Source organism: Alligator sinensis, unplaced genomic scaffold (genome assembly GCF_000455745.1).
Source record: "Alligator sinensis unplaced genomic scaffold, ASM45574v1 scaffold1445_1, whole genome shotgun sequence".
Lineage (NCBI taxonomy): Eukaryota > Metazoa > Chordata > Crocodylia > Alligatoridae > Alligator > Alligator sinensis.
In genome coordinates, this window is record NW_005842985.1 from 44,005 (window position 1) to 63,446 (window position 19,442).

Sequence of the window (19,442 nt, forward strand, 5' to 3'; positions counted from 1 at the left end):
ACTCTATGAAGTGCCCATGCATATCTGATTGTATATTTTGTTTTTTTATACCAAAAGCTCTTTATGTATGGTGCATCATTCTTTTTTCATTCTCTAACACAGTGGGTCTCCAGTCCTGTTTGGGGTCTTTGCACTCTACCATAATTGGAATAACAAAAACAGTAATAAATAATGCTCGTCTTTTGTTTTGAAATGTAGCCTCAATCATTCTGAATAGTGCTAATCTGTTTCTCCACTAATGCTGACTTCTGTTGTTTTTCAGCCCTCACAAATGCATGTTATTTCTGATGTCCTTTTATGCCATTAAATCCTTTCAAGCCAGGTCAGCTACACCCAAATTGCCTCCTAAAATGTGCTTTTCTGCTTGTATGTCCAGCTAGTTTCACTACAGAGAAACTTTCATTCTGCTCCTGCAGTGCTATAAGACAATAAGGACAGGAATTCCACCAAGTGTAATGTATACTGCAAAGCACAGGATTTAGTCATTGCAAGTGTCATTGAATAGGCCCATGTGTTATCACCTTTTGTGGATTTGATACTAAGTATACCTTATTAGCAGCCACTTGCATGGGTTATTCCCTTTTTTCCTCCTCACTCAGTTCCTACCATTCCTCTGGATACTGCGAATCTCTACGTTACACAGGTACAGGGTAAAACCATGCATTCAGTGGCAGTTTCAAACACTCACAGAGCTGATTTTTCAGCCTCCTTGTCTTTAACAGTTAGAAATATTTTCCTCTTCCAATTTGCCTTACCTAAGGATTTCTTTTTAGACAAAGGAACCCAAAATGTCTTTCCTGTGAGATCCAGCATAAGAAACTCCAGTCTTTGCAACGCTTCTAACAAGAGTTTCCCTCCTTGAGAGTTCAGTCACAATGATTAACTTCTTGAAAAACAGCCTTGCCTGGGAATGTACCTTTCTTGAACATCTGAACAATACCTCTAACTCAGGCTACACCAGTTCTTGACTCCATTTCTGAAATATGTTCCAAATTGGTTCCAGCTGAAAGATAGTTTGGGATCATTGCTTTTAGCGCTCTAGTGTCCAGCAGCAGGAGCTTCAGGGATATAACTCTGAAAGGCATTGGTAAGAACTTTGCTATCTTTTGGGATGCAAATAGGAAAATTCGGAAACATCTTCCAAAATAATTCCACCCCCTGCTTGATTTTTTCATGGTGCAGACTTAGAAGCTGGAGGTAGGGGCTGATGCAGTGCATAACACATTGATTCTCAGTCAGGGTGCTGTGGCATCCTAGGGTGCCTTAAAATCCTTTCAGGCATGCTATGGGGTGCCACACACGGTTAACACGCTTTGGTGTGCAAACGTGCATCACCAGAGATTCTGAATGGGAAGGCACACTTTTGAAACCATTCTGACCTGTTGTGGGCTTTCGGAGTTCTTTGCAGCAGAAGAATTTCTCTGTTGTTTTTCTGTAGTCAAAAAATAAGTGAAAAGTAAAGCTAGCATTTTCTGAGGGGAGCCTCAAGCCAAATGAGGGGTGCCTCAAGTCTAAAATGGTTGAGAACAGCTGGCAGAGAAACATGAGGACTGTGATATCTAAGCATGGACCACAGAGCATTTGAACAGCCTACATATTCCCTTCTGCAGCAACTAAATTCAGGCTTTGCTCTGAGCTTTTCTGTCTTGAGCCTCAAAACTCCTAAAGCTGTTTTTGTTCCCTGTGTGATATCATCAGCTGTCCCAGATTCCTAGTCAAGTGTGTCAGCAAAGAGAATGAAAGGATTCCCATCCTGCATATACCTGATGCTTGCTGCCTCTCACTCACATGCAGGCCTGTCACCGAGTCGTCAGCAGACATAGGACTAAATCCAACTTTCTGTATGATACTTTCCTGAAGGACTGTGCTGCTGCCTGAATTCAGTTTTAGACATGGACCTTCAGAGATTTTTAATGACCCGTTGAGTACCTGGGGCTTTCAGCCTATATTAATAGTTATGGAGTGATGTAAACTGATGACTGTTTTGCCTTGCAAATTGCGTAACACTGGGCATGTCTACATGAGATGCTACATCGCTGTAGCAACACTCTACGATGATGTAGCATTGGTGGGCACAACTACGAGACAGCAGCTACATCGCCATAGCAATGTGCTCTCTTGCTATAGCACATTGCTATGGTGACATAGCGACTAAAAATAACTGTGCACCGCTGGCATGGTGCAATATGGGCTGTTACTACACTGTACTTCCAAAAGGGAGTACTAAATGATGGTGCAGTAACAACGGCACCGTAGAAGCGCGTGTAGACATGTCCACTATGAAAAGAGTCTAAAGCTGAAATAATTGTTATAACTTTATGAGAAGTTTTAAGTGGCAAGTATTTTCAGCTCTTCTCATGCTGCTTTTTACAAAGTAATCCAGTTCCTTGTAGCCAAAAGAACATGCTGTTTTCTGGTTCCTAGCAATTCATGTATTCAGCAGAATGGTCAAGGGTCCCCCTGAGCCCACAGAGCTAGTTTGGTTTGAGCACACCAGTTTCTGTAAATAACAGTGTTGCTTCTAGCTTCCTCTGACTCCCCATCCCAAACAACTGTATATAGCAGGTTCAAGCAAAGTATGGCAGGAGTTGGCATGGTGCTCATCGCATTGCAGAAAGACACCTTGATGCTTCACCAGAGTGCACTCTAAAATAGCCATGCCCATGTAAAAGAATCTGTTTAAAATAATCCTGAACCCTTTGACCAATGGCTCAGCAATATCAGAGGCCTTATGCTTTCTAGCAGTTGCATAAAATATTCAATCTCTAAACTGAAATATTTAGCTGTCTGCAAATTCTGTAGTCTTTGTGCTTTTTTGGTCTGCGGCTTTCAGGATTACCTCCTGCCGATTCAGGGTGATAAGTTCCAACTAATTTGTGTATAGTGGATTTTAAGTTCTTCAAGGCAGTCTCTTATTTGTACTGTGCAAGCCATAATGGGGAGATATTCTCAGTAGTGCATATGGGACAACATCAAATTAAACAGCATCCAGAAGCTTGTTTCTAATAAATTTGCAAGGCTTTGTAAATTGCTATATATCCTACACCTGTTTGGATAGGAAGTTAAATGCTAGTTGCCTTTTGCAGCGAAGACCTTTCAGACTTTCTGATTATATCTGTGCTTCTCAGCTACAGTATCTGTAATCCTTCTAGTCCCCAAGACCTTTGATCAAAGCACTAAATGGAAGCAGTCAAACCGAAGTCCAGCCCCAGACATGCTCAGCAGTGCACTTTTGCTGTGGTCCCTTCTCCCATTTGTGTGGCTGACCAGGCCTTCCCCTCCACTCCCTTCTTCAGTTCTGCTGTTTTGCTGTCGCTTCTTCTACCCTACTCTAGTTCTATGCCCCATTCCCTCTCAGCCACTCAGCCATGTCCCTCCCTGGTTGGCAGAGCGTCTTCCTACTGCTGTACCTAATGCCACTCTGCTTGACCCTAGCTTCTTCATTGTCCTTATCCAGATGGCAGGAAATGTTCATGTTAATTTTTGTCAGGGCCAAATATGTGTGCATATAAATGGTCTATGTCTGTTTAGGCGGTAAAATGAAAGCACATTTTCATATACTGCTTGTCTGAGCGTATAATTTTGGCTATTAGCCTGTGGTTTCCCAGCTGCCCATCTGTCTTGTAATGCAAATACTTCAACAGTAAGCTTCCTGAAGCATGCATAAGGTGCGAATAGAGTTGTGTAAGACAGTCTTTCTAATTGCTGCAGTGAGCCACGTTCCATTCTGAGCAAAGAGATTTCTGCTGTTGATATTAGAAACCCTAAAATCAAAATCTCAAATTCTTTAGTGGAAGGACATGTCAAATAGCTAATGTCAATAAGCAGTGGGGGAGGGAAACCTGTTTGTTTTAGCAGATGAAAAAGTTTCAGTTTGGGCCAGGGTGATATAAAATACCTTGTTTTGACTTCCCCCACCTGTGGATTATCTAGAAGTTCCAGTAACAATTAAATTTTCCCATAAAACCTTTGATTTGACAGAATTGCCATTTTCTGTTGACATTTGGTGGAGGGGTGGAGAACGGGAGAGGGACTAACACTGTACCTCTGAGCATTTGAAACATTTAAAAATGTATCTAGGAATTCCACAAAACAGAGTTACCTGTTTCATAGAATAAAAATCACTTCAAAGGCTTACTTAATATAAATTGTGCATTTTTAAAGTTTGTGAGCATTGGCTTTTTAAAATGTTTATACCCTTGTTATGTAGTGTCAATGTCAGATAGTAGAGAATATTGGGAGAAAAAATCTCAGGATGTGCAAGCAAAATTGTGCCTTTTTGACCTTTTTGAAGGGGAAGGCTAGACATTGAGAGATACTGTCACCTCAGCTAGGAACTGCAGGCAACAGAACAATACTTCATGCTTACTGGTATCAAATACTGTTAAAGGATTGAAAATACTGGCATTGGCACCTGAAATATGCCCATAAATGAAGGAGCCAACCAGACTAGCCATACTTGGGTGTAGAAAAGGATCAAGGAAATTTGAGAAAGCTGCTTTGTCACCATTATCTAAGTAATGTTCCATTAGTGGGAAAGATTAGACACAGAGAAAGATATGAACCACAGCCATTTGTAAGGCTAACTGCTGGCATGTCTTCTGTCCTCTGGCAATAAGTATTCCCTATGAGCAAGTGCACCTTGAAAGAACAGTCTAGGGTCACATTTAGCAGAGTCCTAGTTGTCTGTGCAGTACTTCATGTATTCACTGCAAAAGGTACATAAATAGAGAGAAAATAATTAGTAATCTAAGCATCATGGTGATGATGAGACACCTGCAGGATAATCATCCAAATCAAATATTTGTCTGTGCTTCTTCAGATGATATATCTCTTCCTGCAACTGCTGAATGGCAGCAGAGCAGAGCGTGAACTGAAAGGTAAGAACCACTGACAGAGGAAAGAGAAATTCCTTCTGCTTTGCAGAGTCATAGGGCACAGCCTCATGTGACTATATCATGGATCTCAAACAATGCACTTCATAGTACACCATGATGTCCTGGTGTCACCACTTGGCATTAGCAGGTGAACAAGAACATCAAAACTAATTCACACAAGGTTTTGAGTAGAAAAAGATAATTATTTTAAAAAGCAAGCATTTATGCAGCTGAAAAAATTAGATGCCAGCAGCAATTATTTCCCTTGATCTATGTAGGACTTCATCTAGAGGATATTGGCTCTCAAAGGCTCTTAGAATATATCAAAATGAGATATTTGCTCTTAGATATGGCATTATGGAACACACATTCTCTACCTTATTGTTGTAAGAACATAAACAAAGATAAGTTTGCAGATAAGCTCAAAATAAAATAATATTTTATTACTGATCTATTTACAAATAGCTAGTCTGTTTTTTTTTCTCCTACTACATGTGGAGCCCATTGACAAATTGTATTTACTAGCTGAGAACTTCAGAGACATTTAGGAGGTTTAAACACGCACATAATTGAAAACGTGTCTAAATCCATAGGTGGCTTTGAAATGGCAAACACTATTGTTAAACCTTAATGAGCTTGACATCAACACTGCTCTTGTCACACGCTGTGGAACAAAGGCAAGGCATTGAAGTAGATGTCTTTCTGTGGATACCAAAGGTAGCAGTCTCACTGTTCTTGGCCCAAAGGAATTATTCAGGAAGAAATGCAAGCATTCCACTATGGTAGGATACCTTTAAAATCTATTTTGGGTTCCCAAGGTGCCTTGATATCAGAAGCTGTCCAGGGATGCTGCTGAATCAAGTCCTAACCTGACCCCTTTTCCAGTTGGCCAGCGTGGTCTACTGTAGAGATTGCACTAAGCTAGCTGTAAACTCTGTGGGTAAGAGAGGTGGTAGACAGCTTTGCCACTGCACTTCTTGGTGTAGCAGTATTCACAGCCACAGATAGTGTGAAAAGTGGCTTAAGACAAGCCTACACATTGTCTGCATCTCTTTTGTCTTCACCTGTTACAAAAAATAGTCGCTTTTATTCCATTCACATTGTTAATGGCCTTGAAAAAAGACAATATCATAACCTTAATCTTTGGGTAATCATATAGGGCTAAACAGACAAAACTGTTCATGCAAAGCAAGTAACCACCCAACTGCAATTTAAGGACCAGGAAAACAAAAATCCCAAGTAGAATTTTCAAGCACAAATTAGGCTTATTGTTTTTGAAACATTATCCACATGCTGTCTGTTCACTGTGGAAAATGGTAATATTATGAAAGCATTTAGAAGTTGCAGTCTTATTTGATTACAGGTGGACTCCTTCATATACAATAAACAACGATCCATGTGCAAACCAAACCACTCTGAACTATGGAATAACATTTACTCTATTTCCTGCTATTTCTCTCTTAAACTGGTTTGGGTTAAAACCAAGAGAAGTCAACATGGGAAAGTAGTTGGGGTTTTTTTTTTATGTTTCAATTTCAGTTTGAAGACCAAAGAGAGTTAGAGAATATAGATACATTGTGGACAAGCTTTCCCAAGCATTTTTTGACCCAAACCTAACCAGTAAATCTCTTGAGCTTCAAATTGGTGCTTACTGACTGCACATTGTTAAAACAAGAACTTTACAGGAGCTGTATGTAAGAAACCTTCTGTTTTAATTGCTTTAGGTTATATTTGGCCTCTCCTACTCATTGATTCCTATTAATTCAGAATTTCTTCTGGTTTCAGTAAAATGACTCAAGGAGAAATGTACTACATGATATGAATGAGGAAGGCAGAATAGCTACATTTTTAAATAGTTATGAGATTTTTGCTGAATCTCAAAAAATGAAGACATTCCGTTTGACAGCCCATTTAGGATATACATGCTACTTGACTGGTCATATTTTTCACTGAGAAGTAGCAAGCTTTGAATGTGTAATGTTGAATGACCTCAAGGAAGTTATTTTTCTTCATTCTGTCCAGTGGACCATGCTCAAACACCTGTGCCATATCTTGAAGTCATTTGTGATTGCCACAGAAGAAATAAGTGCTGAAACAGCATCATTAAGCCAAGTTGTCCCATTTGTGCACCTGTTTCAAAAGCAAAGTGAAAATAAAAACAAGACAAAATGAAGCATAGCAGCTTAGATTTCAGCTGTGCCCATACTTAGATTACAAACTTGATTTTTCCATTGGCAAAACGTTATGGGCATTGCAGAGTGGGTGCTGGAGGAGATAAGAGCTACTGAATACTTGCTCTGAATAGATAACCTACTGGTTGAACCTATGTGGGCATGAATTTTAAACCACCGCATTTAACCAGAGAACTTCAGGCACTAATTCTTTCTGTAAATCCTGTTGCTGTTCTGTATGTAGAAAAAAGTAAAATCCATATGTTTTCTGCACTTTCCATACCTGGGGATAGGTCAGTAGACATTAGGAATATGAGTAAGAGTGGATCTGACAACAGCCTGCAGGCAACTTCCCTAGGTTGAAATCTTGTTAAATCTTGCTAGCTATGCAGTCAGGTATTGGTTGATACTTACTTGCAAGGACAGAATAAAACTCAGGTGCTATATGGTAAGGATAATGCTGCCTGTTAGGTGAGTATGGACGTGTCTACACAAGACGCTTTACTGCGCATTAGACTGATGCACAGAAAAGAATCACTGTCTACGTGTGCACTTGACTTATTGCTCATTAAATTAGTGCACTGTTTGCTAGTACCAACATATACAGGTACTAGATAAACAGCGCATTAGGTAATGCACAGTAGTGCACATGTAGATGCTGTCCACGAGAAATTTTGCTTCCAGTCAGCCCAGACAGCAGGAGGCCACTGCTGCCTGGCTAAGCCTGAATACAGGGTGGGGAGCTGTTGCCAGCTGCACAGGCAGCTGTCTCCCATCCCCATGCACATTAGGACTGGGAGACAGCTACCCCTGGAGCCAACATGGATCTCCTAGCCCCGTACACATCGGGACCGGCCCCTGTGCACTCTGCCAGCCTCTGTTTGGCACCCGGGGGAACCTGGAGCTCTCCCTGGCTGCTGCAGTGAGGAAGAGCAGGGCAGAAACAGCCCTGGACCAGACTGCTCCCATTGGGCACAAATCTGCACCCAACAGGGTGAAGATGTAGACACGTTTCTGACCACATCTTACTGTTCTTTATTTTACTGCTCAGTAACCTTACTGCATATTAATTCTACATGTAGACACACCCTCTTTGTTTGAACTATTGTTTCAGTATGCTTTAAAGGGACTCTTCTGGAGGTACCATTGAGGTCTATTACTTCAAAACATACTATTCAAACACATTGTGCAAACCTTAATAATAAACTTGGAGCATAGCCCACTAAGTACATAAAGCATTATAAATGTCCAATACTAGCACAATTTTATCTAAGATTTCATTTGATTTAATTATTAATTGCAGTATTTAATATTCTTCTCTCTCTCTCTCTTTTAGTGCTACACTAACATTTTTTGAGGGAGCTCTGATTCAGTTCATGAGACCAATGGCTCAAAACTCAAGAGTGTGTTTCATTGAGTCATAGTTAAATGCATGGCTCTCATCTTTGTCTCTCAGATATGGAATAGAGGCAATTCAAATATGGTAATAAAGTAGTTAATGAGAAAAAATACGTATATGTAGACAGGAACTAAGAGAATTATGAAAATTAATTTTACATGAGATCTGCAAATGAAATCTCATTGCTTGATACTGATCAGTGTCTGCTTTTGAATTCTAATGTGCCGTATAGAAAATGCCATATGCCAAAGTTTGAAAGCATTTCTGACATTTGCTTTTCCTTAGAAGCCAATAGTAGTTCCTGCTACTTGTATTTCTATTTTAATTTATAAGCTAGGCAAATGGCTAGTTTGTACCCTAATATCTTATCAGAAAAGGAAATGTGGTGATCTCAATTTCCTTTTCTACCACCTCTGATACTTCTTTCTCAATCCTGCTCAAGCATTTCATTCCTCTTACAGCTTGCAGAAGAACTGGGGATAGTTTACATGGGCAATTGCTAATAGAGGTGTGTGAAATGGGCTGTATTTGATTTGGATTCAGATTCAGCCTCAATCGAGGACAGTGATTTGATTCATTGATTTGGATCACTGTCTCGATTCGATTCAGCCAAATCCAAATCTGAAGAGTCGATGCTAATTCAGAGAATCAGCAATTTGGCCATAGACACAGCTTTAAATGTTTTTTCTATATACAGGAGCACGGGAGGTGGTGGGGGCGGGCGGGACCCTGCACCCTCCCAGCTCAGTGATTGGCCACGGGGGGACCCCGAGTGCACCCCCAGGAGGCACCAGTCACCAAGCCGGGAGGGTACAGGGAGATCACTTCTGGGTCTGCTGCCAAGTGCGCTGGGGACTCCTGTGGGATGCTCCATCCACCCCACCGTTTCAGTGTTCATGAGCCACCTGATACCTTGAGGTACGTAGGAAAAACATTTAAAGCTGTGTCTATGTCTGAATCATCAAATCTGTCTGAATCTGTCCAAATAGATTCAGAAGGTTCTGACTCGATTCAGAGAGATTAAAGGGTCTCCTGATTCGATTCTGATTTGGAGATTTAGCCACCAAATCGGGCTGGATCTCCGCCAAATTGAATCAGCGACCGACGCTTTGCACAGCCCTAATTGTTAATGCCCCTCTTACCGTAGTCTGTGCCATGACTAATACTAAAGGGACTTTGCCACGATTGATACAGTAGCACACACTGAAGAGGCAAATAGAACACATAACACTTAAAAGAGCTTAAATGCAATCTAAACCATGAAGCTGATACACACACACACACACACACACACACCTCCCTCTGTTAAAGTGGTTTAAAGCTTCTTGGAATGGTTCAAAATTGTACCTGGAGAAAACAAGCACTCTCTTGATCTTGGTCACAGTGAATTGGATTGCTGTTAGGTGTAGACACTGAGTATCCTGTGACATGGGTCTAACTTGTCCTTCAGGCATCCTGTACTGCATTGCTCCTTGCCCCCACCCCATGCTGCTGTAACTGGACACTTTCTCCTTTTCTTCGGCACTTTTTATCAATGAGCTCCCATGCACAGCTTGTTCAATAAAAACTATCTTTCAAATAATCAGTTGTATCCTCACTTCCTACTTGACAGCCACCTTGCTCATGCTCCCCACAGTATTCCAAAAACATAAGTGTAAGCACTCCCTTCCCCTTCTGCCCCCCACCCCACAAGTTAGGCAAATAATTGCAGAGTTTGGTCAAGTTCAGGCTATTGAATTTTATTAAACTTGTTCAGTTTTCCTTCTCTTGTAAACACTAGTGAAAATGCCTCCAGCCACAGGTCACCCACCCCTGGATCCCCAAAGCAGATCTGGGAGGGGTTGGCAGGATTGGTGGGGGTTTGGTAAGTCTGCTAGAGGGGTTCCCCAGTCAGGGGGTTAAAAATAGCCAAGTCAGGTTGGGGGTGCACCGTTTTTGGGCAGTTTAAGCTTGTTACATGTCTGAGTGATTATGCATTTAGATCAACCTAATCCTGGTTAGTTCAATCTAAATGTGACACCTGTACATACCCTTAGCTACCTTCTTGTCTAAACTTTGTTCACTATGTACAACACTACTATTACGTTAACTACAGATGAGCTTTTCCTTGAAAGTTGTTTTTTTAAACTTAACTCAGATGCAGTGGGATTTTAAAAGTATCTTATATTAGTTTGCAAATTTGCTTTATGAATCGTATGCACAGAAAGGGCAGGTTAGACAGGTTCTTCAACTACAACATTATTTTATTAAATTAAAATTATCCACCACTGGACTCCAGGAAAAGCTATATTGATTCCCTGTTCTGCCTGCAGAAGTAGTATCCTGAAGTTAAAAGTTAGGTGTGAAAGCACAAGAGAGTTTGGTGGCCACACCTGATTTTTACATTCAAAGGTCTCAGTTCTGGGCTGCCTCTGAACTGAGGTTGGCATAACCTAGAAGGCAGGCAGCAAAGTTAGCTTTGGACCAAGTGAGGTAATCTTTGCTGTAATCTTTTAAAAAAGGTAAAAGAAACAGTAGGAACCTTCCTTATTTTTGAAAATGCAAGAAAAAAACTTGGATGGTGAAACAGGATGAGAGCAGTGTAATTCACAATTCTGATGCAAAAACTCCTGGGAAGGGACTATTTTAAAATGGGCTAATTGTAGTGTAATACAAAATTTAAAGGAAAACAGTGGAAATATCTAAGGAGAGATGTGCAGTAGTTTGGAAACTTGGATGGGCACAACAAATCACATAACCCACAAGGACAGCCTCCTTGTACATCTCAGGTAATTTGTGCATCTGACAAGTCTGCTCTGCTAAACTGTTGAGTGTCTGATTTTCAAAACCAGCAATTAACCTGGAAATATTGAACAAGTAGAACTGTACATCTTACATTTGCACCATGAAACTCTTTGAAAAAAAATAATGGTATTTCTGTATATTAAAAAGCTGATGTCTGTAATAATTATGTGTGCATCTAATATGACAAATCTGGATTAAACCAATATCTCTCAGGAGTTCGTGCAACAAAGAATATAGTGACTTCCATGGCTTTGTGTAAGCTACCAGTGCAGAGTAATGGGATTTTTTTCCCCTTTGTGCTGAATACAGCACATAAGCATAAGCTGGGCGGAGTTGGTCCCCCCCAAGCCTCCCTACCAGCCAAAGTACTTGTTGTCAGGGGGCACAACAGTGCTTTTGGGGCAGGGGGGGGGGTGGCCCCCCCCCCCCCCCCCCCAGATTGTATATACATGATGGCAGCCTAATAGTGGGGAATGATCCAAGTGATCAGTTCATCCATTGGACTAAACTTTCTAAAATCAGCTAGAGAGATTTTTTTCCCCTCCTTCTGTTGAATATATGTCAAAATTGGAAATGCCTGTAAATGAGGGACATTTCCTGACTGACAGTTCTTTGCAAGTAGTGTTGTGCCAGAAACCAAGTGTTCTTTCATTGTTACGTGAATATTATTTTCCAAGCATTCCTACTTTAGTGAATGCAGCTTATTTTATAAGGGTCAAAGTCCATGGTACCACTCTGGAAGTTGCTGGTAGAAATGAGTTCAAAATGTTCAGGGGGAAGCGGTGCAGGGGGAGTGGGCTGGAGAGGGAAGAGCATTTATCTCTTCCATCATAACTCTCCTACAAGGAAAAAAAAGTGGGGAACCTTAATGAGTGAGCTTAGAAACTCAAAACTGAAATGTTTAAGAACTGTTAAAGTGCTTGAAACAAGATGGGTGGCCTCCAGCCATAGCTCTGTAAAGGCTGTCTGGGAATGCTATTAAGCATTCTACGGCACAAATACTTTAAGAGTTCTTCAGAGAATACTCAGTGTGACAGGAAGGGAGGAACAATGTATGGAGGGCCTGCCGTGACATTCTTCTGAAGCATTTGTCATGAACCTAAGACTCATGTCTGTGTGGAACTGTGTGAACTGGAGAGAACTGGGCTGGTGAGCACACTTACTTCCCCTTCCCCCTCCAGTGTACTGCTCCTCCGCTGCCTATAATATTTGCCAGGCTAGCAAGCCTAGTTAATCTTAATTTAGGGAGAAATGGAAGCTGAGATGAACCAACCAAAGTGGGGAGGAGGGGAGAAAAAAGGGGAGATGACAGCTGCATAAAATATGGATTGGAAAAACACGGCCCATGCTATGGATTGGTGCTTTTTTAGCCTTTCATTTCTGAAGAGCTGGATTCATATCCTAGATTTGAGTAAATCTGATGAACTCAACCTAGAGTCCAGGCCACAGCCCATTAAGTCTGATGGGAGCCTTTCCATTGAACTCAGATGCTTTTACCTTCCGTCTTTAGTCTCTTCTGGGCATTTTCTTACAACAAAAATGACCGTATAATGTGCCGTCTATGAAAAATTTGCCTTAGAGAAGCACAGCAGTAAAACTGCAAGGACAGGGTAGGTCGGGATTTGAAGGGCATTAGCAGAATGGTTGTAAATGTGTAAATTTACTGAGTGCTGGAGCAAGTCAAAAAATAATGTTCACGACAGATTTTCCCTTTTTCACCTATTCCACTCAACCCCGTATCAATATTCTTCTGTGGCATTGGTGCTTTAATGAATGGCATGTGTGTCTCTCTCTCTCACCTGAATATACACAGAAGCAAAAATAACTATCAGAATAGAATTGCTACATTTTTTGGAACCTGGTGAATAACTAGCTTTAGGGGGAGAGAGTTTGACCATCATTGTTCACATAAGCAATAGAACCTATCAGAGAATGGGAAGAATAAAAGCAGGAAAATTTTATATCTAAGAATGAAAGAACTTGTTTCTCTTTGAAAGGTATGTCATTTTTTCCCCTTAAGGGTGTACACTATTATTTGAGCTTGGAGAGAATCAATAGGAGTTGATGCCACTCAACTCATTGCAGGATCCATCCTTAAATTTAGCATTTTAATTTAATAGCCAACATAGTGATTGTAAGAACCAGACCCTAAAATATTTGCAGGCAGTAGGTTCAATGAGAATTTTCTGTGCAAAATGCTGTTAGGATTGGCTTACGTTCATTAACTCTACCCAGAATGTTTTGCTAATAGTATATTAGTTTCCATATTTATAACATAAGTGCCCATTTATTTTTTTAATTACCAAATCATAATGTCCCTTTGCTCTATGATATGGGACATAATGATTTTTATTTATTTATATGTAAAGGCTCTTTTATTCTGTTCTTGTGCTTCAGATCCAGTCTTTCTGTTTTCTGTCTAACAGGTCTTCACACATAAGTAAAACTAAATATATCTCCAATTAAAAGGAAAAGTGTTTAGAAGTGCTGTTTGTCATTTGCTTTTGCCTCTCAAAAGTCTAGCTTTTCATTTAGCACAGAATAACATAAAAACTTCAGGGGGAAAAGAACACTTGAATTCTGCTGATTTCTTTCCTTTTTTTTCAGTCTGTGCTCAAAATTCAAAGTCTCTTTTCTCTCCTTGACTGATCACAGAGAAGGGCGGGGGATAGGGAAGAAGGTGGGGGGGAGAAAATCTCACCCCAGAATAAGAGGTATATACCATGCACACAATTGATGACAGCCAGTCTTGGTAGAGAAAGCAGCAGCAAGCTAAATTTCAATGCCTGAGTTTGTGTCTAGCGTATTTATTGTGATTTTAAATTCTTAAAAGTATAAACTTCTCTTTGTGAGGTCTGCAACGCTTCTCAGGATGATTATGTCCCTTCATTAAGGCCGTGGTGAGGCAAATAGTTTAACACAGTTTAAAAGAAGACTGGACAAAATAATGGACAACAGTTCCATCAGTAGGATTTAAACATGGGAGGATGAATGAGAACTTTCCAAATCTCTGAATGCTGCAATGAGAAAGCAGCAGGGGGTGGAAAATTCTGTATACATGTTCACTCCCACCCTCAGCATTTATACTCTGTGACTGTGTGGTACAGGAGGCTGGGCTAGATAGACCTATGGCATGATCCAGTAAATGTCAATCTTATGTTTTCATCAGCAGTACTAATATAAAATGGTACTGCAATTGCTTGAAGTACATTGAGTATCTCCTGTGTCTTTAAGATCAAATAACTTATTCAACCGTACCTACATAAGATGTTGAAGTGAGCTAATAGCCAATGAAAACAGCTATTGCTATCCAATACTTTCCTCATTCCATGTGATAAGCAGTGGGTTTGGGCTTTTTGGCTGCATTAAAGAAGAAACCCTGAGGCCTTTTAGAGTTGCTGTTCCTTGATGTTGCCTCTTCTTAAGAAGGACCATTTAGGATGAAGGTTTGCTCTGGTGATAGGGTTGTTCTGCTGTGCTGACTGACATGGAATTGCCTGAAGGCTCAGAACAACTAAATTGGTCCTTTTGTAGAAGAATTCTGGAAGTGGTCTCTCAGGCCTTTCGTTCCAAACTTCACTTCCCCTGTAGGAACAATATTTGAAATGATGTAAAAAATGTGGGCAGCCCATAAGCTTGCTCAGACCCAACTTGGAATGTAATCCCTGTTTCTGCAGAGGTGTCACTGCCTTGAGATGCTGGACATGAGTGAAAACGGTTCTTTTGATAGGAATTCTTTGGCTCTTCCAGTTTCTACTCCTAATCCTTGATAAAAATAACAACATATATGTGTGTGTGTGTGTGTGTGTGTGTGTGTGTGTGTGTGTGTGTGTGTATACTAGCTTTAGAGAGAGAGAGTTTGACCATCATTGTTCACATATGCAATAGAACCTATCAGAGAATGGTGTGATAATTATATGGTGTGAAATACATGTACACACATTTTATGGGTGTGTGTATATAATATATTAACATTTTTCTTCAAAATTATCCAGATTTCCATCAAAACAAAAAAAAAGTTGTATTTATTTATTTATTTTTGAGCAAAGGAAAACAAACAAAAATAGTTTGAAAAAGACATGAGCCGCATTTCTTTTTTGGTTTTGAATGGAATCTAAACTAAGGTCCAAGTAATTTGGGAGCCATAATCTGTCCTTCTTGACTTGACTGATCAGAACAAATGAAGAAGGCAAATCTGAGTGGCTGATTCCACAGTTGAATAAGATTAGAAGATGAAGTGACAAAGAGGGACTGAAATCCTAACAATTTTTTTAAACAAGAAATGGGAATTTTGTCATGGAAATTTTCATTTTCATAGCTGATTGTTACATGAAAAGCCTCTTGATGATATTTTTCTTTTTTGGCCAGCTCTACCTTTTTCTTCTCTCAGGCATTAATGGAAGAATTGTGATCCAAACAATGTGACCAAGAAAAGCTAATTACTAGAATATTGTACTTAACTGTATAGAGATGTTATGGCAATAGTGTCATTTTATAATACTTATTACATTTCACATTTTCAGAATTCTGTACAAATGTACTCATTAATTAATTGTTATAATATCTCTGAAAGCTTATATACAAAGGCATGATGATATCCCTAAATTATCTGCTGTATACAGGTGGGGAAAGAGACAGAGGTCATGTGAATTGTGAAAAGTTATTCAGCAAGTCTGTGGAAAGCTGGGATTAGGGCTTTTTTTTCCAAAATCATTTTCTGATTCCTAAAGATCATGCTGCTTCCCAAAAGATAGGTGGGTTAAATGGGAATAATTTTAGCACTTGATTCTCAGCCTTATATTTGCCATTGATTCTTATTTGCTTGGCCTGCGGATAGCATAAACCAGGATCATTGTTGACTGAAATAACATTTAGGCTGGGATTGTCAAAAGTACCTATGGGAGTTTGGTACCTTGTTTACATTGTATTTGTGCATGGAGCATGTAGTCTAGTTCACCCAGAGTACGGCTCATACAATTTGTATTTGGCACATTTTTCCACATAGCTCTTACGGTATAGTTGCTATTTCTGTTAGGGAAAAAATGGTAGAGGTTTTATTTTTAAACTGTTCCTCCAGTCATGTCCTTATATAGAGAATGTGTCCCACTCTGAGGCCCCTGGCACATATTAATATTAACTGATTAATTGCACAATAAATTTAGACCAGCCTGTATGCCTACCCAGGAAGGGGCTGGGTGTATTTGTTCCCAGGAGCTTCTCCTTGCTGCCTTCCTTTTCTGAGCTGGCTGTTAGTGACTCATCTGCCACACCTTAGTGGGATAAACTGTCATGAGCTTGACCTCATGCGGCACCAGTGTTTTCGAATGCCAGGTACGTCTGGCCAAGGGTGCCCAAACCCTTCCCAAGTTTGCTTTAGCTGCACTGGTTAGCTCTGGGCCCACTGGTCAGGGCACTGGCTTCCATTACAGCAGGATGTGGTCTTGGCACAGTATTGATGACCCTGAATCAGGCCGTCCCTTTTACTACCTCTGCCAGCCCTTCTGGGCTAGCCTGCAGTCAGTCTCTCATCACATCCTTTCCCATATGCCAGGTCCAGTTTCTCATTTGCCATGCTGGACTTATTCCTCAGTCTCTATCCACTGTTTCTCACAAGTGCTGGGGGTTTGGGGTACTGCCTTTACCCCCTTTCTGTAGCTGTCTCCCCCTTTCAGCCACCATCCAGTCCACTAGGTCAAGGACCTCCATCTGGGTGTCAACTCAATCTCTAATAAAAACATTTCCATATCGTGGGTCAGCATTGTCCTGGGCTATTCTTCCTCCAGTCCAAACACAAACACAGGAAGGAAAATAAGGCTTGAAACTTATCTATCTCACCATGGTACTACTGCCAGTCTTCTCCGTCAGGCCAGCACCTGAGCCTACCCACCGTGGTTCTGCATCTCTTGTGCATGCTCACTCCATTGCTGTCACGCATGCTCTCACACAGTCTCTCCTCCCAGGAGCCTTCCTTCATTCATCAGTCTTGCAGCTTTTCCTTTCTGCCCCTAATTTGGCTCTGGGCTCACATACAGTGAGTACGGGTCTCCTGATCATTGTACTTCTGCCCTGGGTCCTCCAGGGCCCCCTCACCACTGCACCTGGCAACCTTCTCTCTCCTGACCCCTCCATTGTCAACAGTGATGCGATAAAGCCTTTGTCAGCTAAAAATGGGTGCAGTGTGTGTGTGTGTGTGTGTGTGTGTGTGTGTGAGCGAGCGGGGGCTGGGAGGGAGAAAGTTAGTGAAGCCATGGAAGAGAGGAGTGGGAGGGAGGAAAGGGCAGGAGGGAAAAAGCACGTCAGGCCCCAGGGAGATCAAAAAGCTAACCTGGACACTTGCTTCCTCTAGTAATGAGGTAGGAGCCCCATTACACAGCCACATGTGCAAAGTAATTATCACACCATAAAAATGTCTATCCAGCTGTAAAAAGAACTAACCAGTCATAAAGTTAGTGCTTGAAAATGTGTAAGAGCTCTATAGCTGGTTTCTATCCAGCTTTAATTTGAACGTGTGGTTGGGCCTTGACTCACAATTTCACCATTTGTGGTATTTAAGGATTTTTTTTTTTTTTTTTTTTTTTCAGATAGTCGCTTTCACACTCTGGTATGAGCAAGCTTAGGGCCTGGATCACAAAACCTAGATAGAACCCTGATGTTTGGTTAAACTATTGATACGTTATGACCCTTCTCAGCATTTGACTGCTGCTTACTAAAGCTTATGCATCTTTGATTTAGTTACCCTATAAGGTACAAATCTATCCTGCTTTCTGCCTGAGTTCAGACTAATGGAACTAACAACCTCTTTTGGAAGTTCAATCATTTTGGTCATTTCAGTTATCAATTCAAATGGCTGAAATGTTCACCTACATGCGTCTAATATTTTCTTTTTTTTTCTTTAAAAAAAAGGTCAGACAATTATCTGTCATGTCATAGTCATACTGTCTTGCACCTAGATATTTTCCATAGCCATCAGGAAAAGCTTCCACAGAAGCACTGCTTCTGAATGAGTTGTTACATAGCATGAATCCGTTAGCTCCCATTCTGTCTCCTGTACTTTTGTAGATTCATATAAAGCTAAGAGGTAGACTAGGGTGGGAAATTGCAGCATACTAACTACTCTGAGATAGGGATGGTGAGTTGTGTCAGTTTGAGGTTAGGCAGGAAAATAGGGCAGGGTGGCACCTTAGCCCCGCCTCTACATGTGCAGGTAAAGGCACGATGGGATCTAACGCGCGATTAGCACAATTGAACCTCTTGACATGCCACACATACATGGCAGAAGGTGCAATTGTGGGATTGCACATTAGGTCCCTTTGCACATCATTGCTGGTACAGGGGGAGGCAATCCAGAGCTCCCCCTCCACCAACAAGAAGAAAGCTCCCTGGTTGGGGGCCTCATGCACCCCAGTTGAGGTGAACGGGAGAGGTCCCGAATGATTGGAAAAGGGCAAATATAGTGCCGATATTTAAGATAGGGAAAAGGGAGGATCCAGGGAACTACAGACTGGTCAGCTTCACCTCAGTCGCTGGAAAAATCATGGAGCAGATCCTCAGGGAATCCATTTCTAAGCACTTGAAGGAGGAGAAGAAGGTGGTTACGAAAAGTCAGCATGGATTCACCAGGGGCAAGTCATGCCTGACCAACCTGATTGCCTTCTATGATAGAATGACCGGCTCTGTGGATGTGGGAAGACCAGTAGATGTGTTATGCCTTGACTTTAGCAAGGTTTTTGATACAGTCTCCCACAGCATTCATGCTAGCAATCTAAGGAAGTATGGATTGGATGAATGGGCTGGATAGAAAATTGGCTGGAGCATTGGGCTCAGAGGGTAGTAGTCAATGGCTTGGTATCTAGTTGGCAGTTGACATGAAGTGGAGTCCCCCAGGGGTTGGTTCTGTGGCCAGTTTTGCTCCATATCTTCATCAATGACCTGGAAGATGGTGCAGAGTGCACCCTCAGCAAGTTTGCAGATGGCAGCAAGCTGCGCGGAGTAGTAGATACACTGGTATCTTTGTAACTTGTTCTGGGCAGTCTGCCTACCTCATGGTAACTTGTGTGGGCAGCCTGCTCTTTGGGCTTCTTTCCACCCCAACATTTGAGTTAGTACATTCAAGTTGCTCCAGCTCAAACAAAAGTGACCATGATCCAAAAAAGCCCTTAAACTGCAAAGAGTCATTGCAACGAGTAATCAGACTTCAACAGCTACATTCCT